Here is a 25,932-nt window from a genome sequence, read left to right on the forward strand (position 1 = left end):
ATTTTTAAAAGATGATAGTATTAATTATGAGAATGAGTATTGTCTTAGTTACTTTTCGGTTTCTGTGATAAAACTACGTGCCCAAGTCAATACTTGGAAGGAAGTGTGTACATTCGGCTTACAATTCTAGAGGGATAAAAGTCTATACTTCCAGTGGGGAAGTCTGATCACAAGCAAGTGGTAGAAATAACTCAGAGTTCACATCTACAACCTCAAGCAGGAAACAGAGAGTGTACCGTCTTTGAGCATTTAGAGTTTCCCTCAGGATATGCTTTCTTCAGCAAGGCCACAATCCGCATGCCTCTCTTACGAGCCATAGGAACCCTAGGACCATATATTCAAATGTAAAAGACCATAGGGGACATCTATTATTCAAACCACAGTAGTGTTATATCTTTTGTGAACTATCTTACAAGACTTATAATATAAAAGTATATTTATATTTAAGTATTGCAAATAAAATGATAGCAGTTGTTATTAATAAGAATAAAAGACTGAGGTTTTCTTGACACATTTACCAAATGAAATTCTAATACTAACAATACAAGAAGTCACTGCAGAATGTGCACAAGGGCTGTGTCTCAACACTCACCATAGAAATTTATATACTGATTTCTTCAATGTTTCATCACTTTTCATGATTCTACAATACCATGCCATATACTTTATCACAGAGTAAAGATACTAAAGAACTACAAAAGTACACTCATCTAGTGTACTTCATATTAGTCTCATGAAGTACTTTATTATTTTGTTTGATTTGGCATATTCAGTTAGTTGTACACTTAGGAGATCTGTGACATAGGTAACTCACTGACTCTCTTTTTTATATTTTTTTCTCTGATGATTAATAAAGGGAAGAGACATCTATGTTAGGGTTTTCAAGAGGAAAACAACTCACATAATGTGATTCAGGTAGTCCAAAAATGGCTGTCTACCAACAGAATTTCTAAAAATCCAGCAGTTGATCAGGCCGTGTTCCTGGATGTCTCAGTTGGTCTTCAAAATGTGCCAGAATCATTAATTAGTAGGATTTAATGCCAGTGAAGAAATGGATTTGTCAGGGAGAACAAGAGCAAATAGGCAAAGAGAGAAAACTTTCTTCCACACCTTTTATATAAACTGCCAGCAGACAGTGTGGCCCATGTTAAAGGTGGATCTTCCCACTGCAAAACATCTGGATTACATCTGTCAACTCATAATATCTGGATTAAGTGTGCATCTTCCCATTTCAAATTATTCCATTAAAACAAGTCTCTCAAAATTATACCCAGCCTCTTGGGTTTTAGGACGTTCTGATGTAGTCGAGTTAACAATCGAGAATAGTCATCAAAATTGCACCCCTTGTTAACTTTGCAAACAATCATATCTCCTTATATCATGTTTAATTTCCAAATGAAAGCAATAACGAAGTAATAGCTTAATATGATGCAACTATAACTACTATAATTAAAAATACATTACAAATTTCAGAATAGGTGGCAATGTCCCTTGAGAGGTATTCTTTTGATATCTCAAAACTTAAATATGATAACCACTGGTATTTTTAGTGATTTATTTATTATGTATACAATGTTCTGTCTCCCTGACAGAAGAGGGCACCATATGGCTGTGTACCACCATGTGGTTTCTGGGAATTGAACTGAGGACCTCTGGGAGAGTAGTCAGTGCTCTTAATCTCTGAGCCATCTCTCCAGTTCCACTGTTATTTTTTTTAGCTGATATTACCTTATATGTTAAAGAAAACATACATATATCGATACAACCACATTCTTGATAAAATATGACAGAAACACTCGTGTCAATTATAATCTTCATTTCTGCAACTAGTCAAATCACCTTCTTCTACTAGCCACTCTGTATTTCCTCCAGCCTCAGCAAGCATTTCGACAGGTCTTGGTTCTTTTCCTTGAGGAAAAGATCTCATTTCTGAAGAGCAGTGCCCTTTGTCATCCTGCCTGGATTAGGCTATTGTGGTTTTCCATAGATTTTAATCATGACACATGATACCCCAAAGGATCTCTTGTATTACTCATAGAAACCTGCCTGTCCCTTCATTCAAAGTGTCCTGTGTCTGTAACTGGCTCCTCTGAAAATTGCTTCATAGGCAGAGATTCCCTTTTGCCACTATCCAATGTAGCTTTTATTTCACTGTTTTGGAATGTTTCTACTTTACAGATTAAACAAAAATTCAATAGATTTCTTATCTATTTCTTGTTGGAACACCATCACTGATTAGCCAGCACCAAAGGTCCATACCAAAGGTCCCTTTGCTTGTGCTGTCAATTACAGGTTAGGCCATTATGGACATGGTTTAGTCTGTGCTGCCCATTCAGAAAACTATGATTACCTACTGTGCCTTTGGCAATTCAGTGCTGGCACCTGGCCCTTACTACTTCAAGGCCCAATTAAACCCATCTAATTTAATTCATCCAACTGAGCAGCAGCATCTCCAACCCTAAGGTCTGGCAGAAGAAAAGAATGACAACAAAGCTCTTAAAATGTTCTGGCATCCCTCTCACCTTATTGGGCTTCATAGAATTATCAAAGGGCATATCTTATGAGCCTTCCCATAGTGGAAGATTAGGTTTTACACAGCATACCCATTCTAGCATTGCAATTTCCCTGAGCCTCAAAAATCCCTTCACCAGCACCAAGACATCTCCAAGTCCTTTTCAGTAGGCTCTTTTGACAAATGCTTCAGCCAACCATTTAAAATTTTGATATTTTTAAACTATTTATTCTTCCATATATAACAATAAAATCAACCTGATCCAGTCTTATGTTCCTTGTGCCATTACCCCACACCCTTAAAATCCATTCCAACACACATTCCCCAAACTTCTGCTTGAATGAGTTAACAAACTCATTAAGTATTTTAGTAGTATGGCATGCCTCCTCATGAACTACAGTTTTTTTCTCCCTTATAGCAACCTAGTTATACTTTAATCTGATTGTAGTTCTAGAAAGAACTATTGGTGTACCCTGGAGGATAACCTTATTGTCTTACCTTATATCTCCTTCAGGGAAAGCCACTACTAGTTTGGCAAACCATGAAGGATTAATTTCCTCAGTCAATGGCAGAAAAGGCCATGTTTAAGGGGTTTGCAGTGGCAGTACATTTGCTGAAGGTAGAGTTCTCCAATACTAAAAGTTTAGTTCTCCAATACTAAAGAGCTATTTGGTTTTTAAATTATTATTATTTATTATTGTTATTATTTTAAATGTGTATTCTTTCTTCACATCTGTCCTTAAAGGAGTTACTGATAGCAGGTAGAAAAAAAATCTACATCTTACATAAACTATGTCTAGTAAATTCTAACATACCTGGAAAAGTTAAGCTGTTTCAATAATAATTGAAAATAAAGGGAATTTAATTTTGGTATGTTACAAAGGAGGTGAGGTGATATTTAGGGGACACTTTAACACACTTTAGAACCTACAAAAGCAAGAACCTGATTCAGCTTCTGCTGAAGGGGTGAAGAAAAGTGTTAATAAGTGACCAACTACATTTGGGCATGGAGTTACCCTGGAGTGTTGGTATACTCAGTGACTCTACATTGGCTGAAAGTTAATTTTCCCTTTCCCAGAAGTTACCAATTGCAAATATCTTCTTTTGGGGTGTGTTTGGCTGAGGGAGTGGGGATTTTTATCTACTTCCCAATTTCCCCTTTTAATGCTGAGATTATGCTTGGTTTGAATCTGTGCAGATCCTGTGTATGACGCCATTTTCATAGTCTCCATGAGATCATTTGTGTATCATACTGAAAGACAAATTATTCTGTTTTCTTGTCTGTTTCAATTTTTGTTTTTTTTATTTTGTTTTGCTTTCTTGTTTTTGTGGTTTTGTTGTTTTGTTTTTGAGAGAATGAAGATGAAGCATGGAGTTCGGTGGGTCAGTAGATGGGTAGCATCTGGGAGGAGTTGGGGGAGGGAAAAATGACCAAAGTATGCTGTCTAGAAATAGTTTAAATAAAACAAAAGATATTTAGAGGCTTTCTAAGGACTGATCATTCCAGGAATAGCTAAACTTGGATACTTTTGACAACTAGAAAACAGATTATAGAGGAACAGCAGGTGATGGAATTAAACTTTAGTGGCTCTCAGAATACCCAGTTACAGGAATCAGTCTCTATGTGCAGCAGTAGCAAGGACAGCATGACCAGACAGCCGGAGGTACCGTGGATCTCATCTGTTCTACATATGCTCTGACACACTGTTGGCCTCAATCTTTTTTTGCATCTCCATTTTCCCCATTTCAATAAGTAAAACAAGTGACTCTCATGAACATAAGATGGTTCTTAATGAAAATGTTTACTTTGGGTTTTAAATTCTGACATGTTTAGACTAAAGTTCTTTATTATTTCTGTCTCATTTCTGTATTTAAGTCATTGTGGGGTTTTGCATGCCTTCAGCATTTCAATGGTATTTAAAAAAATGAAAACTTCAACATGATAAAAATGTTGTCTAAATAATTCAATTATCAAAGTAATACAAGATACTTTTCAGTAATTTATTCTGTAAATGTAAAAATGTCACTAAACTGGAAGCATAATATATGCTCTGTGCTACTGATATGCCAATAACCTTCAGAGATAGCTTGGCTCCAGCCTCCTTGTTTCTATTGCTTTCTCACACATACCTAAGTTTTCCTGCCTCCATCTGTTCAATGGGTATTATCATTTGACACATAGAAAGAAGGTTTAAAAACTACAGCTAGAAGGTCTCTCCAGACTTTAAATGTTTGATCTTTAAATTGAGTTTTTGTTCCAACAAACTGCTCTTTCATGATCAAAACACATTTGGTAACATTACATATCCATACAATGAAAAGTTCTAAGCAGAACTTCACAGAGTGATTGATCTCACTTGTTAGGATAATGTAGTGCTTTTTAGATTTGGTCTGAAAATTTATTCTTGGATATTCCTAATATCTTGACAAGTGTAAGCAGTATCTCATATATTTTGACTAGAATGTTGGCTATGGGACCTAAAGCATAATATCTATTTAATGAGTTACAAGGAATCTTCCAAATTAAATACATATAATAGGTCCTGACCAATACATGCATGTAAGATAGTATTCACCCATAATATCACGTGAACAAAATTGAGAGATTAATACTCATAATTAATGTCTTATCTTAATGATATCAGATTAATACACTGATACAAAAGATGAAATTGAATACAATGTATCAAAGCATATTAGCTTCAAAAGCATAATAATGAAAGTGCTAGTAAGCCCCATATCTAGAATAAGGAAGAATATAAAAGTAAACTTGAACAAGTCCATAAAATTGGAAAGTAAGATATGTATGAGGGTGTGTAATTGCACCTTTTTGTGGAGACCACTGGTTCCACAGAAATGACACAGAGACTTATTATTATAAAAGCTCATCTTATAGCTTAGGCTTATTTCTAACCAGCTCTTATAACTTAAATTAACCCATTTCTATTAATTTACACATTTCTTCATGACTCATGGCTTTTACCTCTTCTCCTCAATGTCTGCTCCCTCAGCATCTACTGGTGACTTTCTTCTTCCCAGAAACCTCTGTGTGCAGAAGTCTTGCCTGTACCTTCTCTTGTCTAGCTATTTGTCATTCAAATCTTTATTATACCATTCACAGTGACACATGTTCACACAGTATAGAGGAATATTCTGCAACAAGGGTGAATAGAGCATCCTGGTTGGCTTGTGTGCACCTTCAGTTTGTCAGTAACAATAAGAAAGAAATGAAACAATTGTCCCCACTTTTGACAGCTCCTATTTAGTCCTCATTTATCATAACAAAACATAGTGAAGAAGGTACCTGAAGCAACAGAAATTTATTTATTACAAATTTAGATATTGGAGAGCCAAGAACAAAATTCTGGAAAGGTAGATTTCACTGTGAGGCCTCCTCTTTGGGGATATTCATAGTCACTATCTCAATTTCTATCAAATATCTCTGCAACTATGGTTTACCGAAAGAGCAGAGCACTGAGCAAGCAGGCCAGTGGTAGGTATTTTGGATTACTAACTACTTCTTTACTAAGATATCATTTTGTTAACTAACACATCTGATAAATCTCATTAACTCTTAACAACAATTCATTCCTTCTATCATTCACAATCTTACTTTCCTTAGTTACAAAAGATGGCTCTGCTCTACTGCCATTCACAGAGCAAGGCTTATTTCATCTCATTGCCATTATCTATCAGCCTTGGGTTCTTTGCTAAATTTTCTGCATCTCATACAAGAGAATGATATACAAAGTACATTAATATTAGGTATCCATTGCAGTATCTATAATTCATTTGCATAATTCCATATTCTTCAAGAGTGGGTGAGAAACAGAATTTAAGTGTATATAGGTGACAAAATCATCATCGCAAAATGGTAAACACACATCTTGTCATACCATATCTGTTTGTTTCAATATTTCCCTAGAGCCTCTTCTCCACTAACCAAGAAGCTACAGAAAAGCAATGTTTAAAAACTACAAAACTCATCCAAAATATGCTTTGGTTTTAACAAACACAGTCTTTAAAAAGCTTGATTAGATAAAATCTAGACAGTATATGAACAGAGGGTCTGTATGAACAATATGAGTTTCAGATAGTTTGGGGCTGTTCTGAATAGACTTTATTTAAAATAAATTGAGACAACTGTAATCAATAAATCAAACATACTCAGCATTAGAAGATGTGTTATTGCCTGGAAGCTCTGGTTTTAGTTTTTGACAGGTATTTGTTTGGCATATGAAATTTTTTATGAAATACTATTTCATTAGACAGCAGCATTTATGGATATGTTTCAAGGAACTTTACATTGGTCTTGTGAAAGAAAGGTTACTGCTGCAAACTTTGAAAAAATATGTCAGAGAAAAAGTCTTCGACAAATTCCTTTGGTTGAAATTAAGTTCTAATCACTTATCTTTAGGATTGTAACAGAAAATTCATCACTCTTTAATGCTAGAATTCTATGCTCCCAATAGTGGCTATTAGCTCATGTTCTTAGTTAAATTTAAATTAATTAAAAGTGACTAAACTAACAATATTAACAAATTCTGACTACGTATCTAATAACTTTTGTAGCTTGTGTACTGTGTCAATCAGGGAAGACTTGAAGCATCCCATCAGCATTGTTAACCTGAATTCAGCTTTCTGGCCGCATATTTCACATGACAGGGAGAATCAAGAGACAAAGAACCCCAGAGGAGCAAACATGCATAGTAGGTAAGGATGGACTCCTGTTATGTAATTCCTTTTTCTCTACTCATTAACAAATAATTAAAATATATCAAAGCTTAAATCATTGCATTTTCTCTTAATGGTTATCATGGTTGCCAGCTCATTAAAGACTTGTATTTATTATTTGTATATTAAAAATAACCAAAAGAAAGAGATTCTATTTGGTATGAGTGGAGATCAGTCAAATACATTGCATTTCAATCTACAGTGCATAAACTGCAAATTATGCCTGTTACCTTTTGCTGCTTTCTACCTCCTCTCTCATATTGTTGTTGTTGGGACACTCTATTTTCCTTTTCTTTTTTCTCTCTTTCTTTCTTTCTTTTCTTTACAAGCTAACAAGTTTGATGTGGCTCTGTGTCTTATTCCCTTCCAGGCTTGCAGCTGTTTTGGCAACAGAAGAAAAAAATCCCCATAACAAATCAAATAAAAGCTCTTTCTGTGAAGAGGAATTGAAAACAGCAGGCCTCAAAGAGGACTGCACATGAGATGCCTTGTTCTGGCTTTCAACACAACTCAAATCAGAAACACATTACCATAATATGAAACAGCACACTGCTAACACAAGACAGATGGTGGGTAATAACCCATGCATCATTAATAAATAAATTCCAGCATTAAAGGCTTTACAAAGTATGACAACATTATCTGGGCGCAATTACTGCCCCTCTCCCACCCCAGCATCATTTCAGTGTGTTATGGACTATGGTAGGTTTATTTTAATCTTTTTTCACTTAAACTCCACAGATCTAAAGGAAGTTTAAATATGACACACGTTCTAACCAGATGAAACCTATCTCAGTGTACAGGAGAGGTCAAAAACTCCATAAGGAAAAAAGAAAATAGTTGCCAGAGTTTAAGAGCTCACATGTTCTGCAGTTGGATTGGACCAGAGATTTACTGCACTGCCCTCCATGGGCTGGCCTCACCCTTTCCAGTATGCTGCAGCCTGTGTCACACTGCACATTTTACCCAAGAATCTTGGCATCCCTTTTGCCATGAAGCTGAAAGATGTATGTGCAATTTCTCAGTTTTCTTTTTGAAACGTTACCATCTGTGTCTTTCCCCCTGGTTCTCCTCACTATATGGGAAAGCAAAACAACCTCTGATTAGATTCTAAAAGTAAAAGAGAGAAATGTAATCCATAAATGTTGGAAACTATAATAGAAGCGAAAGACAGTACAGACATCCAAAGATAAGGACTGCATTATTTGTTCAAAAGATGTGGAAATATCATGACCTACCAGGATGAGGAACATATAGAGGTACAGAGGAGGATCATGCAGGAGTCTCAGGATATTCTCTATGATTTCCCAGGTACAACTGTGATTCTGCAAAGTCTAGATAGCTACTTTCCATGCATACCATCCTAAATCAAAATAGAGCTTGGGAATGACCATGAGTTTTGTACTAATAGACTATTTAGTAAATCAAATACAAAGTTAAACTTTCCTTTATATTAATTATTAACTTGATAAAATGATGGTTTTAATGAGAGAAAATATATTGAATTAATTCCTTTGACAGGTAAAGGCCTAAGGAAAGACACAGTATATCATAAATAACCTAATATCAGATCATGTGACAACCAACAAATGTATCCTGAGATATCATCCAAAGTCTCAAAGGGCAGATCCCCTGGAAGGCCTTCTCATTCCTTGAACTCAAGTCAATTTCTCTCTGACCTGGAGCCTTTGGAAAGACAAAATGAAGAAAATGAGGAAAGAAAAAGGGGGAGACAATACAAGAGATAGGAAGAGGAAGCATACCAAAAAAGGGGAAAAGGTACAGGGGTGCCTTTTCCTGACATGCAACCCTTACATGGCACTCAGAAACTCCCCTTTCTGGTAGAGTCACATAAATGCTGATATGCAAAACTTCCTTGATGAGAGTCGTAAGCATGTCCCTCCTTTTCCTCAAACTAAATCAATATTTTTATGTGTACATGTGTATCTACTTTCTCTTAATTGACTGTTTATCTTGTTTCCTTCAGTACATTGTGAGATTCCTGAGGGTACAAACCATGTCTAATTGATGCTCTAAATTCTTCTTAGCACCCGACACAGAACACTGCTCTCAGGCTAAATGGAATCACCACTCAGAGAGATGCCAGGATGGCTGGCAGGGCAGCCTTAGCTTGGTCTATGAGTTCCAGGCGAGTTTGTCTGTTCCAAAGCAGCTTTTCTTTGAGCTCTTTCCAGTTTTCTCTAGGAACAGCTGCTGAGGGATGGTCAGGAGGAGAGTTAAGCTCTAATTGGTTCCTAGGGCCAGCAATTTCCTTCTTGATCAGTACATGATGGAGGGAAATTTTAAATGAATCCTGATTCTGAATTAGTAGATAGAGAAGAAAACATAAGCTCATATTGATTGAGAGACATTCTGAAAACAGCTGTAAAGTAAGAGACATTTCTCCAAACCTTGGTATGCTTCCAACATCATAGTTTTGATGTCACATTTGATAGCTTTTCTCTTTTCTCTCAGGTTAATGCCTGCTTAGGAAAATTTACCTAGCTATCATTCTATCATCACTGTCATCATTTAGGCCAAGTACATAACTAATAAACTTTTATTTTCTCTTCTTAAAAAATAGGTTAAAGATCAAAAGTTTTAACCAGATTTTATCCCCATTCTCTGGAGTATCAAGTTCAGAAATAAAACCCAGGGTCTACAACTGCATAAAGAAAAATCTGTATGCAATTGCTGGTTACATGTATGTGTTCATTACATGTAAATTCAAACAACTACAGATGGTATTGCTCATGAACAAGTATGTTAGTTTTGAGCATAGACAGGTTCTTATTTTCTTGTAGTTCTTCCACAAATCATACAATATGATATCTATTTATAGTGTGTTAGCTTTATAAGAAATCCAGAGTTGGTGGATGGCTACAGAAAGATGTCTATACACTGTATACATCCATGTGATTATCATCCATGTGATTATTAACCATGAAGGGCAATTATAGAGAGCTGTATAGTCAGGGTATAGTCTTAATGATTTTTATGCATTTTTATTTGGCAAAGGGGAAAATATCATAGTTTTGATGTTTTCTAATTATTTCTTGTATTGTATGTATAAGTGTTTTGCCTTTATGTATGTATGTGTATCACATGAGTAGTGTCTGAGGAGGTCTGTTGAAGTTGTTTGATCCCTTGGAACTGATATAGATGATTGTGAACCACCTTGTGGGAACCAAACCTGGGTCCTCTATAAGAGCAGCAAATGATTTTACCACTAAGCCAAATCTGCACACCCAGTTGCTTTTTTAAAAAAATTAATTTCTGAGAGAGCACCAGTGGCTGAGCAGAGTCCCAGAAGCTGGGGGAAGAGGTGAGCATCAGCAGCCAAGGGAGAGGCCCAGAAGCAGTGTCAGCAGTGGCTTCCAGAAACTATCTTAAGAAGTGCTTCTGGGCATTCCAAGAGACAGAATCAGCACCACACCACAGTGGGCCCAGGACAGCAGTGGCCACCAGAAACTATCTGACCACTGGAGCCTCAGCCGCAGCCATGCCTGAACCTATTGGAGTAATCACTAGAGCCTGGTGCCCCCTGCACCTGGAGGAGTGACCACTGGAGTCCTGGTCCTCTGATAAAGAGCCTTGAGACCATCTACACCTGGAGGAGCAATTACCAGAGGCTCAACACTGCCTGCACCTGAAGGAGTGATCAACAGAACCACAGCACTCAACTAAACCAATTGGAGGAAGAAGCACCCCATGATGTACAAGCTCCACCTGTACTGATTAGAGGAAGAGATGGGTAGACAACAAGGTAAGAATACACTCAACAACACAAAGAGAAATACAACACCAACAGAAACTATTGGTTCCACAGCAACAAGACCTGAACATCCCCACACAGATGAAGCAGAAGGAAACAGCATTAAATATAAGTTTATCCCTTAAAGAGGAAATGAAAAATCCCTTAAAAATAGATGACAAGACAAAAAATTGGAAGAGATTTTAAAAAAATCCCTTAAAGAAAATCAAGGAAAAGCAATTAAACAGGTGAGGGAAATGGTTCAAGACTTGAAAACTGAAATAGAGGCAATAAAGAAAGCACAAAATAAGGGAACTCCAGAAATGAAAAATCTGGATAAACAATCAGGAACTGCAGATGTAAGTATAAACAACAGGATACAATAGATGAAAGAAAGAATGTCATGCATTGAAGTTATGATAGAGAAAATTGATTCATCAGTCAAAGAAAATGTTAAATCCAACAAATTCTTAACACAAAATATGCAGGAAATCTGGGACACCATGAAAAGACCAAACCTAAGAACAATAGGTATAGAGGAAGGAGAAGTACAGCTCAAAGGCACAGAAAATGTATTCAACAAAATTATAGAAGAAAATTTTCTCAACTTAAAGAATGACATACTTATGAAAGTATAAGAAGCTTACAGAACACCAAATAGACTGGACGCCCCCCAAAAATAACAGTCCCCTTGCCAGGTAATAATCAAAACACAAAATACACAGAATAAAGAAAGAATATTAAGAGCTGCAAAGAAAAAAGGCCAAGTAACATATAAAGGCAAACCTATCTGAATTACCCCCAATTTCTCAATGTAAACAATGAAAGCCAGAAGGTCCTGGTCAAGCATTATGAAGACACTAAGATACCACAAATGCCAGCCTAGACTACTATATCCAGAAAATCATTCAATCACCATAGATGAAGATAACAAGACATCACATGACAAAACCAAATTTAAATAATACATATTCAAAAATGCAGCTCTAAAGAAAGTACTAAAAGGAAAACTCCAACCCAAGGAAGTTAACTACATCCACAAAAAAACACAGGCAATAAATAATTGCACACCAAAAAAAGCCCTAAGAAGAGAAACATACATGTAACACCATCACTAACAAAAACAAAAATAGCAGGAACTAGCAATCACTGGTCATTATTATACGTTAATATCAGTGGACTCAATTCCACTCTAAAAAGACACAGGATAACAGATTAGATATGAAAACAGAATCCATCCTTCTGCTGCATACAAGAAACACACCTCAACTACAAAGACAGATATTACCTCAGAGTAAAGCTTTGTGGGGAACATTTTCCTATTAAATGAACCTAAGAAACAAGCTAGTGTAGCAATCCTAATATCTTAACAAAATAGACTTCAAAATAAAATTAGTCAAACAAGATGAAGAAAGTCATTTACTTGTAAATAGGAAAATCTTCTGCATCTCACAAGTTATTGGAGAATTTGATTAAATCATTCTTTGGGGATGCTAAAATGTTGCTTTCATTAATTGTGACATGACAAAATATAGCTGTTTTATAGAAGTCAATTCTTAGACTTGGGAGAATAGGTATAATATAACTTTATTTTTTGGTCATTTGGAAGCATAACATTTGGGGTAAGATCAGTAAGGAACATCATTTCCACATGACCATGGTAAATGCTACCTAAATTTCATATGCAAAGTTGCCAAGAGTATCCAGTGTACAACCAGGTCTTATAGTAAGTGCTGAGTATATGCAGATGGGAACAACAAGAAAGGTCCTACATGTCATTGACAGTACCATTTAGTGAGCGATGGTAAAAGATGTGATTAACATAAGTTCACAGAAGAGCCAAATTCCAACTGCAATGAGTCCCACAGTAAAGGAAGTTTCAAGAAAATCAAGTTTGTTCAGCTGTTTCTATGTAAGCAGGGTAGTCAGTCAGATAACAATTGGTAAATGTTCCTTTAAATGGCAATGTGCTCATAATTACAGATCCTTAAAGAGCTAATTCTAAGGAGTCTTGACTATGGAAGCCACTGAAGAAGATGGGGAGACAAAGATAGCAGTATACCATTTCTACTGCACGAGGCTTTTAACATATGACAGCTGAAGGGGAGGATTTCACCTAGCACATGAGTTCAGTGTTAGACTCTGGGAATAACTAACTCCCTACTCTATATCTTAAATAAAGGGTCGTACATGTGAAAGGCTTAAAATAATTCAAGTTGAAATATTTGACTTGTCAGAGGGTATTTGTTATTTTGATGGTAGATAGACTTTGGAGGATAATAGACCTACAAACACTCCTTGGCAGTGCTTAAAACTGGTGTATGTTAAAGAAGGATACCCTGGCCCATTTCTATTTAACTGGTGTGAAATTTTTTTTCTAGTATTTCCCCCACATCTAAAATGACAGGCTGATAATTTTATGACATGTCATATTTGAGTGACAAATCAAGGGGGCCTATTGTATTGCCTCAGAGAAATTTTAATCCCATTTTATCTCATGATACAGTCTGATGTGTAATGTTTATGAGATTTTGTCTTTCCCAACTAAAAGGGTCAGCATCCAATTACCACTTAAAACCTGACCTACATCTCAGAATTGAGAGGAGTAAAAAGCACAGTGACCTAAATACTTGTGAGAATGAAGCCTTCTTAGGTTTCAAAGTTCTGAATTGTGCTCCAAACAATTCTGGGTTTCACTATGAAACAATTCTTAACCAAGAAGACATACAAGAAAGCCGGGCATTGGTGGCGCAGGCCTTTAATCCCAGAACTCTAGAGGCAGAGGCAGGCAGATCTCTGTGAGTTCAGGCCAGCCTGGTCTCTACAGCGAGTGCCAGGATAGGCTCCAAAGCTACACAGAGAAACCCTGTCTCGAAAAAACAAACAAACAAACAAACAAACAAACAAAAAGACCTACAAGTAAGTTCCTGAGCTCTTCCCCAACATGAGTAAAGTAAAGTTTTCACTCTCAATCTACAAATTTTACATTACTTTTTTCAGAAATCTAGTAAGGGCACCATGCCACCCTGATTCCTCATGGTCTCCCACTGAGCATCTACAAAGGAATGTAAGTGAGGTGGTCATGGGAAGGCACCAGGAAATGGCAGACAGAGAAACAATGCAAGATCTGGCTCCTAGTAGAAACATTCTACCTGCTGACTGTGTGAATGTCAGTGTTGGGAAGAATAGACAGACTTACTCATCATTTCATCTTGCAAGATTTTATGCTTTCTTATTATTCATTTGAAGCTTCCTGAGCTTCAAAATGGGGAAATAAGAACAAGAAAAATCCATTTCTGTGACTTTTCTTCTTCTAGCCCCAAAGGCTAGAACAACAACCCTTTAGGCAAATCTCTACAGATTTTCATTGCAGAATAATGTCACCTTATTTTTACCATGGAATGCCTCAAAATTCTTTAATTAAATTGCATTTTTATTTTTATTATTTCTAGGAAAATATAAAACATAGACAACATCTTAGAACTGCAGACTTTTCATAGAACGATGTCAAAAATTATTAGCAGTCAGGTCAACAAGATAGCTCAGTAGGTAAATGTTCTTCTCCATAAGCCTCACACCCTGAATTTGATTCTCAAATCCCATGATGGAAGAGATAACCTTCTCAAAGTTGCCTTCTGACTTCTTTCAAATGTGCATGTGTGCCAACACATACACACACTAGAAAAAATAATAACAATGATAAATAAAGAAATGAAAATAAATTTATTGGTACTAAAAGGAAATCAATGGTAGCCCCCACTTGTTTTGCATTCATGTTGCTTGGTAGCCTTATTGTCATGTAAAAGCTAGGGTGTCAACAAAACCAGGAACAAGTGTATTGCTGACTTCAGAAGCATGGGGATGAGTAAAAACAAATGCCTGATATTTCAGTTTAGAAAGGAGACAGTGTGGGGGTGGGGGAGCAACAATAAAATCATTGTGTAAAACTTTGAGACAAAACCATATTGTCTTCTTTACTTACATACAGCTAATTGATATCGAATGAATTGAGACATTATAGACACCAAAGAAAATTGAACATATTCACCTTCAAATACGTAGGGGTAGTTAAAGAGTGCAAGGAAAATTGATTTATATTCTACAAAAATATTTATGCCTTTTGTGTATGAAGCTGAGTAGCAGTTGATTATATTTTTAATTCCCACTGACGTTTTGGAAAGAGAGAGAATAAAACCAAATCTATTTATCCAAGACTTACACAAAAAGAAGAAAAGCAGAATCCTTCTGCACTGAATCTTCCAGGCTGACATTTCCATTGGCAGTATGGCAGTACACTACCTCAGGCAGATAGGTGGGTTAGCCAAAGAAAGAATATAAGCCAATACCATGAGGGGCAAGACCTAGAAAATACAGATGTTTGTTCTTCATCAGTAATTGTGTTAGCAGATACTCATATCCCATATATTTTAGTCATTTTGTCACACATTTACTTCAGAAGTTTTGGGGTATGCCATAATATTTCTATAATTCAGTGCTAGAACTTTGAAGTCTTATCTTTTGTTGAGTTCATGAAACAATTTAATATGCAGTTAAACAGAAATCTAAGGTAAACTTACCAGTGTACACTCTTCCATAACATGTAATAAATTAATAATTCATTATTATTACAGGCAGGAAATGGTTATACTCTTTACTGTCCTATATATTTGTTTTAGTTGCTTCCTGCGTTAAATTCTGCCATTCTCAATAAGGGAGCTGACAAATAATTCTCTTGTGCCTTTATTATGGTTTGTTTTGCAAAAGGTAATACCTTCAAAGTCACAATGTTCAGCATGCAAATTGTGGAGGGCTTTGGAGCCCTTTATAGTGTTTTGTCATTGTTAACTGATTTCATGATTTGAGATGAAATCCATTTTCAATAAAAGGTAAGTTTTGTAGGTCAAATTGATAATTGACAAGTGATCAGTAAAGAAAACCAATTCACATTCCAGCTTTCCTTTTTTCCTTTTTAGAAGGCTATTGGTACACTCATACTCTCAATGACTGATTATTTCACTGTGTCTCTGACTAGAGTTTTACAGCAGTCTACCCATGGGATCATGGAGCTTCTGTCAGTATTAACTCCTCCCTTCTTGCAATTCCCCACCACTGCTGTACAAAACATTGCTAGCTTTTGTTAATTCTCCTTTTGTTTTAGGCAAATGGGTTACAGATTCATCCTGTTGCCAATATCTCAACTTCCTGGAGGAATCCAACATAGAAAAACTTGTGCCATTTTGTAGTAGGCACTACTACAACTTCACACAGGCAGCTGTGGCATTAGCCACATAGTATTTTTTCTATGTTGGATTCCTCCAGGTGAATTACTCAGAGGTCATTTACAAAGACAGAGAGAAAAGTAGAGACAGGGAGAAGACAGAGGGATAGATGGAGGGATGGAGGGAAGGGGGAAGGGGGAAAGGGGAAGGATGGTGCCAGGGAAGGAGGGAGGGCAGAAGATAGAAGGAGGGAGGAAGTGGAGGAGAAAAAGAATGTACAGATGCATGGAGGGAGAGGAAAATAAAGACATGTACAAGTACCTTTGTTACTAAAACAAAGGAGATTAAGGTGGGATCATTGAAGAGCTCTAACAGGCCCTAGCATGGCAAACATGCTGCCAGGTTTCACCCTTTTCTTCCTTTCCCTCTCTCTTGCTAAAATTCAATGATTCATTCTTGAGACAAAACACCAAGGTCCAACAATCAAAATTCATTATTTCGCTAACACATCCAATCAGTATTTACCAACTCACCTTATCACAGACACCCCTCCCTTTCTCCTTAAAAGCCCACTCCTGCAAAAAAATAAAAACAACAGCAAACAACAACAACAAAAAACAAACACCTGCTTGCTTGCTTGCTTACTGCTGCCTTTGAGCCCACATTCTTGCCTGTTCCTCTGGGGTAATAAATCTCCTTTGTGCTAAGAATTTGGTATCCAGATGTGTCCTGTACCAACCTGGGTGGGGAGCAAACCCACTTAAAAACATAAGGTTGATTTGCAAGGGTTGGGAAATCTCTGATGTGAGGTCTTTTAGATCCTGTGAAAGCCTTCCTTTCCTTTCAAGGATGTTTATTATTTTACAACCTGAAGCAGGTTTCTGATACCTGTCTCCAGAGAAGCTCTATTAGATTTAGACTTTCACAGATTGGTTTCCAGGATTACTCATGCCCTTTTCAATCACACCCTTAATCTATTCTCTATGCTTATCCAGAGTGATCTTAGGTTTTATTAATATATATTAATATAATTAATTAATATAATTAATATATATATATATATATATATGTATATAGGGATGTGTACATGAGAACATGCTTGTGTTCAGGTGTATATATATCTGTGTGTGGAAACAAGAAAACACTAGATTCCATAGGAGAGCCATGGACTCTCATTAACTTGAGACTCCCCAGTGTTTCTAGGCTGATTAACCAGCAAGCCCAGAAATCTGACTGTCTCCATCTTTACAGATGACACTACATTTATTTACCATCATTCTTGAATTTGTTAAATACATTCTATAAATCAAACTTAGGTTCTCCTTTAATGCTTGTGTGACAAGACCTTTACTGACTGATTAGTAAAATATCAAAATCAGAATGACTTTTGTTGTGTTTGCAATCGTGCTTGGTGTTTGCTTTCTATGAGAAATCAAACTGAAAAAGCAAAGCCCTGATTCATATGGGCTTCTGCCTTAACTCTCATAACCTGTCTTCCTACCACAAACTTGTGCCATTTTGTAGTAGGCACTACTACAACTTCACACAGGCAGCTGTGGCATTAGCCACATAGTATTTTTTCTATGTTGGATTCCTCCAGGTACTTTTAAATTCTAATCTTTCTATGTAAAAAATTCTAAAGGTTTGTTGATTAAATATATATATATATATATATATATATATATATATATGTGTGTGTGTGTGTGTGTGTGTGTGTGTGTGTGTTTAATATGTTTAAATAATACATATGTGTGTTTTAAAATATATATATATTAAATAAATATATATGTTTAATAAGTGCTAAGTTTATCCTTAAGAATATAATGGCATTTATTTCCTAAAATATGTGATGACATCAAGTAGTAAATGTCTTATATGTTGCTGATATGTTTCCTAAGTATTTTATGCTTTGTTATGTTCCATCAAAAAGCAGCACATTGCTCATTTTCACCTCTGGCTTTTTATGTACTTTGCATTCTGGCTTCCAGTAACCCATAAAAAGTATTCATTCCTTTTTTTCCAGGTGAACATTTCTGTCTCACCTGCTGCCTTTCCACATTTTACTGCTATTCACCTGATTGACTCATCAGGAGGGATCTTCCTTCCTTAGGTGTGCCTCACTAAAGGCTCTGGAGACTCTTTCCCAGTAATAGAGAAGTCAGGGCCCCTCTGAGGGACTCTTAGACTTTGTTGCACTTGGACCATTCTGCACAGCACTACAACAAATGCCTAACTCCAGGCTTAAGTCTGCATATCCCATAATGACTGGTATGTTCTACAGTCTTCTTCCTTGATATTTCTATAGTAAGCAACTCCATTTGACATAGATGTGGGATTTGGTCACTTTCTGCTCCTGAGCAGCTCACCCCGACTTTCTACTTTTCACTGAGGCTGAAACCTAAAAATGGCAGAAAAATAGTGATAATTATAGTAACTGTGTACTGACAACCTTCTATGTAAGCATTGTTCAAGTTCTTCATAAGTACTGTCTCATCAGTCTTCATGGCATTCCTACACATGGGGCTTTCCGATAATTTCTACTTTAGAGATGAGAAATGTGGGCTTCTAGAGCTAAAGAACCTCTGAAGTTCACATAAGTAAAGGAGGAGCTGAGAAATGACTCAAGGTTGCATACTTCTGTGCAATATGTTTTAACTATTATTTCCATGTTATCAAAGGGTAAATCAAATACTGGATTCTTTAAAAATATGTTCTGGGCATCACTACATACATAAATCTCATGCCAGCCTAGATGAGGCCTAATGATTTTTTTGTTCATGTCAACAATTCAGATTTCAAACTATCAATGCCCCATGGAAGCTCCAGGGTACTTCCAAAAATGGACATGCTTCCATCCATATGGTCCAAATGAATGATTTGATCAAAATTTCCCCATTACAGAATGTTATCAAATTAATGGGTATTGTGTGAGAAAAAAGTATCACTTATCAACTGAAAGAGGGAAGTTAATTTGATCAGTTCATCCTCAGGCAGTTGAAGGCTGCAGCTAAAGAAGAAATAATCATGAGTCAGAGCCATAGGTGGTGATTACAAGATATCATCTAGAATATATTTATAATCTCATCTGAACACATAATAATGACATAGTAGGTAATATCAAATGATTAATCTGAGTATATATTACACCTTCTTAAGACTTCAGAAAATAATGTTAATGTGCCGTTACTGTAATTAAAGTATTTTAGCCATTTGGAATTTTTAATCCTTTCAGATCTTAACATTTTTGTTTCATTTTATTAGTATTATAGTTTTGATTTATTTATAATTATCATCTTCCTTCAAATGCTTTGCCATTTGGTTCAGGGGTAGAAATATGACAAAGATGAAAGTAGAAGTAGAGAGAAATGGAAAACTGAGAGTAAAATTTATAGACAAGCATACCCAATAGAATGAGTCATGTATGTTAGTTAAGATTTTCTAGCCGCCACAATAAAAATTAAAAAGAATGGATGAGATTATTTCAAACATAAATTTTGTTTATTGAAATACATTTAAACTTCAACATGAAATATCAAATAAAAATCTAATCATGAAAAATATTATGTTTCTTACTAAGCTTTCATGATCCAATGTATATTTTATTTTACCCTTATATCACACAGCAATTCAATTGCAAATTCAGGTCTTACATCATTGAAGTTAAATTCTCACACTGGTCTTAACCAAATTAGTTAGTGGTCACTATGCTGCACAGAATAGTCATGAAGTGTTTGTGAAATGAACCATGATCTTTGATAATGGAAACACTGAAATATCATTATTAGCTTTGAAAAGCAGGCTAAAATTTGTTGTCTTTTTGTGATGATTTTACACAGGCTCACTTTTTTAAGTAGGCAAAAAAGAAGAAGAAATTTAAGTAAGCAAAAAAGAATAAGAAGTATAATGATTTTCCACTGTCTCACAGAAGTGGCCAACCACAATAAATGTGAACATGCTGGGTACCCTTGGCATTAAAAGGAAGAAGTATGCAACTGTCCATTTCTGGCACAAAATTTGAATTGCAACCATGAAGAGGAAGAAAAAAAACTCTGATAATTCATGGTCAAATGGCTACCTCCTGTAGTTTCTGGGTCAAACAGAAGAGATTCTGCAACTTTACAAGATAATAAAACTAAAACCAACAAATGTGGCACTACTGGTCTTAATTGCAAATAGCCTCAATATCATTAATAAGGACAAAATGTCTTTAATGGCAAGAAAAGGGTAAAATTAATGCAGGAATAGAATTTAATCTTTCAAAGAAACAATTACAGTTAAAACAGTTTAACAAAGGTTTGCTGGCTATCTATACAAACCAAACAGAACAGTGCCACAAAGTATCTGCTAAGTTGCAGTCCCAACATCAGGAGCATCTCCTACCCGTGTTAATCCAATCTCCCAAGATCTTCAATGAAAGGCAACATTCAAAAACAACAGAATTGCTTCAGGGATTTCCTGACCAACATCCAGAAAATATAGGTGAAATCAAGCTTACTATATTATGGTTGAAATTTTCTCAAGGCAGTATTTCCAAAGCCTGACTAATATTGAGAAGAACAGAAGAGTTAAATCATAAATAAGGCATGGTATGTTTTGATGGTCATACACAGCCACAAAGAAGATACTCATAATGCCATGGAGGTCTTCAATGGTATCAAAGACATCAATCTCATTCCATGCTAATTTGTCCTTGTTAAGAGAAATTGCAATCTTTAAGCTCAAATACGGACAGAAGGAATGAAGGAAGGGAGGGAGGAAGGAATGAAGGGAGAGAGGGAGGGAGGAAGGAAGGAAGGAAGGAAGAAAGGAAGGAAGGAAGAGGTATTTACTTACCTAGAACAGCTATGGAGACAAAAGAATCTACAAGATATTTATGCCCTAGCCCCCATTATTTCTGTTTACTTGCTTATGGACCCAGTGAAAGCAAAGGCCTTTAAAATTGTTTTCCCTAGCAGATAGTATGTCTTTAAAAGTCAATACTTAGGTTCTTGAAATTTTTCTTGGTGCTACATACATCTGAAAGAGAGGTAAGAAAATTACTGGAGAAAGTCAACCTAAGGAGCAAGGAAAAGGAGATTTGAAAGAATATGGAAGAGGAAGGGGAGGAGGAAGAGGAAGGAAAAGAGGAAGAAGAACTATGACCACAAAGTAACCCCAGATGCAGATAAGCGGCTACCAAATCAAGAACATTCTTACTATCTGTAACATGGATAATAAAATCCCAGAGACAGATATTGTGGTTCAAGCTGAAGACCAGAGAACCAAAGCAGTCAAGCCAGTAGATCTTGCCTCTACCAAGATAAAACAGCAATCCTGTCTCCACAAATCCTCAGAGCCAAAATCTCTAAATTCCTGTCTCCTCCTCCTTCTTATATTCCTTTCTCCACACAGCCATATGCTCCTGTCTCGACCTCCTTAGTCCTTGAATTAAAGGTGTATGATCCCAAGTGCTAGGATCAAAGGTTGGTCTCTGTTACTCTTCACTCTTGTGTAGGCCGTGGTGGCCTTGAACTCAAAGTGATACATCTGCATGTCTCCTGAGTCCTGGTAATAAAGGTGTGTGTCACCTCTGTTCAACTATAAGGCTTTTCTAGTATGGCTGCTGGGATTAAAGGTGTACATCACCATTGCCTGACCTCTATGGCTTGTGGCTAGCTTTGCATGCTGAATCCTCAGGCAAGTTTTAATAAATAATAAATAATATATCAACAAAGTATCTAAGAAGAAATAAAGGTGAAGAGAAGAACTAGACTGGAAAATGAACACAGGGAGCAACTGCAGGAACTTCGTCTGTGCTGGACACCTGTAAAACTGGGAGCAGCCTGCCCACCTCACCAAGACCTGGAAGTGCTACAATAATACCTGCCTGTAAAGTACCATTGTATGCCAAGGCACCAGAAATATCCTGAGCCCCAGAAACAAAAAATAATTATGCAACAGGAAAGGAGAAAGGAAGAAAAATGGCTAGTGATTATGCTATACATTTTGTAGGTTGTTTTAAATCCAGAGGTCGTGGCTTATGAACATAATAAGGCTAACACAGCAAGAAGCCCAGAGCTGCTTCTTTCATCCCCATTGTCGGGAAATGATTTCTTGTACTGCACATATGAACTTCCTCAAACTGACTAACCAGGTTTAGCCTCCTTGCACAAAATAGCTTTGCACAAATTATGAACCTGAGGATATTTGAGTGTCAAGATACATTATCTAAGGTTTCCCAGAAATTAAATAGACTGTATTTCTCCTGTTTCAATTAGTGAGAAGATATGCATTTATTTTTAAGTCTCACCTTAACTTATGTCTTAGCAGACCCTGGTGAGGCTAAATGTGGAATATTCTGTGCATTCAAAGTATTTGGTTTGGATTATCATGTGATGAAAAGAGATCTTACTAAAATGCTAATGTATTTAATTAAATAAATGGCCAGAAAGATTCAATGTCTAAAGTAATTTTACCATAAGTTCTCTGTCCTGTGATATTGGAATTGTGACTCTTTTTACTTGTATGCCTATGTGAACAATTCTGACTCCTATGTGTCCTTGCTATTTTCATTATTTGGTTATGTTAACAGCTGATTCAGTTCCATTGAAGACCACAAGGAAATATATCAATGTTACACATAGTTGACTCTTAGACAAGGGCTCTGAGGGCAAATGAGTTTCAGCTTCTTAAAAGAACACTTAATGGCCACCATTAAGAACATAAACTTTGACTTCTTTATTTTAAAAGGAAAGAGTATCAGATGCTATTAAAAGTTAACAAGAGCATTTGGCCCAGTTAGTACTCAGATGGTTTACCTTTCTGGTTATGGGATATGACCTTTCATTACTTTTCTCGAAGTAATTTGGTTTGCAGATCACTTGTGGTGTAAATATTTTTCTTGTTTTTCCTTGCTAGCTAGCTGAGTTCACACTCAACAGTTATGAGATGCACATTGGGATGCCTACCCATGCTTGGTATTCATATATGCCACCCAAGATATCATTTACTTCAGGCTTTTATTTCCTAGTGATTCCTTATGACCAGATTGTTAATACAAGTGCTGCTGTGTTTGAGCATTGAAGAATAAAATGAATAAAAAGCTGATAGGAATTAATAAGTAATTAAAAAGCTATAAGAGATTTTCTTTGAAGAATGCATGGTTGTTTCCATTTTATGCAGGCAGAAGTGTGTAAATAATGAGGGTTAGGATTATAAATATAGAAAACTTACAATTCCTGAGAAGATTCAATTTTCAGCTCTGCTCTATCTGCTGCAATAACAGGATGAGAAACAGAGAGTCTGAAGCAAGAATGTTGATATATAAATTATGCTGTGCAATAGTTTTTAATTTTGCTGCTTATGTTAATTTTCTAATGTTGTAGAAATTACTCACTATCCCCTCTTGGAAGATAATACAGAGGCCTCTGCTATGCAAAACAGCTTGTGTTCTCTTTAGTGTCTGTTGTTTCCCACTCAGTTATTTACATAATAGGCATGGTCAAATCACAACAGAGACTCACTGTCAGCTTATGCAGCTTTCGTTAGCAGTCATCAGTGGGCCTATGTTTACAGCATAGTCGTAAAATACTAAGCAGTGGGTCACAAGCCATGTATAATACCCCCTCCTTTTATTTTAAAATAATTTTCATCTTAGGGAAAATTATAAGAATAGCAGATCTTATTGACAGCATACACAGGTTCACCAATAATTAATGTGTTCCTGTTCATCCAGGCTATCTTCTACCCAATGTTAAAAACCACAGATAGTCCCAGGAGTGCCAGAAGGAGAATATGAAGATAACAAGCTCTCTTCCTTCGGGGGGAAAAAGGGAGTCGCAAACTAGTAATGCCAATTCAGTTTTGAACTGAGAAGATCATCCTCTACAATGGGCAAGAGATGGAGAATAATGACAAACTATGACCAGCTATGTCAGCAGGCACTACCTTTAATCCTTTATAATTTTGAGGCAAAGAGACTATCAATGTCACAGAGAAGATGATATCAAATAGGATGAACTCAGTATAAGAAACTGATAAATTGCTCTCTGTCCTTCTGCGGGCGCCCAAGCCACAGGTGAGTCTGGGTGCTGATCTACCCCCAAACTCCCTCATCAAACCCTGCTCACTTCTGCTTGAGCCCACCTGGACAAGAATGGACCTGCCCAGACCTGAAATGCCTACCCTAAAGTCTGGACACAACTCACCCCTGTCCACACTCCACCTCTGTTCTGTGGCCAGTGCCCAAGCCTCAGGTGAGTCTGGGTGCTGCTCACCTCTCCCAACCTCCTCAATCAACCCCTGCTCTCTTGTGCCTGACCCCCCCAGGAAAAGAGTAGAACTGCCCAGACCTGGAAGGCCCACCCTGAGACAGGAAACACTTCACCCTTCTCCAACAACCACCCTCTGCCATCCGGCTGCAGAGGCTGAGCCTTCCTCCTGCCATTGGAGAGAAGGGGAGACCCCGCCTGCACTCATTGGAAAAAAGGATGGGAAGAAGACAGAGTAAGAACACACTCAAAAACAGAAAGACCAATATGACACCATCAGAATCTAGGGACTCCACACCAGCAAGACCTGAAAAGCACAACACAGAGGATGAAGAAATGGACCTCAAAAGTTATCTTAGGAAGATGATACAGACATTTAAAGAGGAAACAAGAAAATCAATTAAAGAAACAGAAGAAAAAAAGCAAAAATTACATGAAATGGAGGAAAAGACGAACCAAGAAATTCAAGAAGTAAACAAATCTCTTAAAGAATCTAAAGAGAACCAAGAAAAAACAACCAAATAAGTGAAGGAAGCACTAGAAATAGTTCAAGCCATGAAAGCTGAAACAAAAACAATAAAGAAAGGCAGAGAGAGAGCATGCTAATTAACAAAATCAGAAACAAAAAGGGGGATATACAACGGACAATCAGGAAATCCAGAGAATCATCAGGTCATATTTTGAAAACCTGTACTCCACAAATTCGAAAATGTAAAGGGAAAGGACAATTTTCTGGAGATATATCACTTACCAAAATTAAGCCAAGAACAGACACCAAACTTAAGCCAAGAAGAGATAAGCAGTTTAAATTGACCTATAACCCCTAATGAAATAAAGAGGTCATCAAAACCCTCCCAACCAAAAATAGCCCAGGGCTAGATGGCTTCACTGCAGAATTCTATCAGAAATTCCAACAAGAGCTGATACCAGTACTCCTCAAATTGTTCCACAAAATAGAAAAAGAAGGGACATGGCCAAACAATTTTTAGCAGGCTACAATCACTTGGATACCCAAACCACACAAAGATACAACTAAAAAGGAGAACTACAAACATCCATGCAAAAATAGTCAACAAAATATTGGCAAATTGAATCCAAGAACACATCAAAAAAAAAAATCAACCACTATGATCAAGTAGGCTTCATCCCAGGGATGCAAGGATGGTTCAACATAGGAAAATCCATCAATGTAATTCACCATATAAAAAAACTGAAAAAGAAAAACCACATGATCATCACACTAGATGCTGAAACAGCCTTTGACAAAATCCAACATCCCTTCATGATAAAGATCTTGGAGAGAACAGGAAAACAGGAACATATCTAAACATGATAAAAGCAATATGCAACAAACCAACAGCCAACATCAAACTAAATGGAGAGAAACTCAAAGCGATTCCTCTAAAATCAGGAACAAGACAAGGCTGTCCTCTCTCTCCATATCTCTTCAATATTGTACTTGAA

General features: G+C 36.6%; 1 pseudogene; it reads left to right on the top strand.

Annotated features, from left to right (window-relative positions):
- The first annotated feature begins 8,154 nt into the window (after positions 1-8,154).
- LOC100767918 lies at positions 8,155-22,128 on the top strand (annotated as a pseudogene).
- Positions 22,129-25,932: the final 3,804 nt, after the last annotated feature.

This window comes from Cricetulus griseus, chromosome 2, assembly GCF_003668045.3.
Source record: "Cricetulus griseus strain 17A/GY chromosome 2, alternate assembly CriGri-PICRH-1.0, whole genome shotgun sequence".
In the NCBI taxonomy this organism is placed as follows: Eukaryota; Metazoa; Chordata; class Mammalia; order Rodentia; family Cricetidae; genus Cricetulus; species Cricetulus griseus.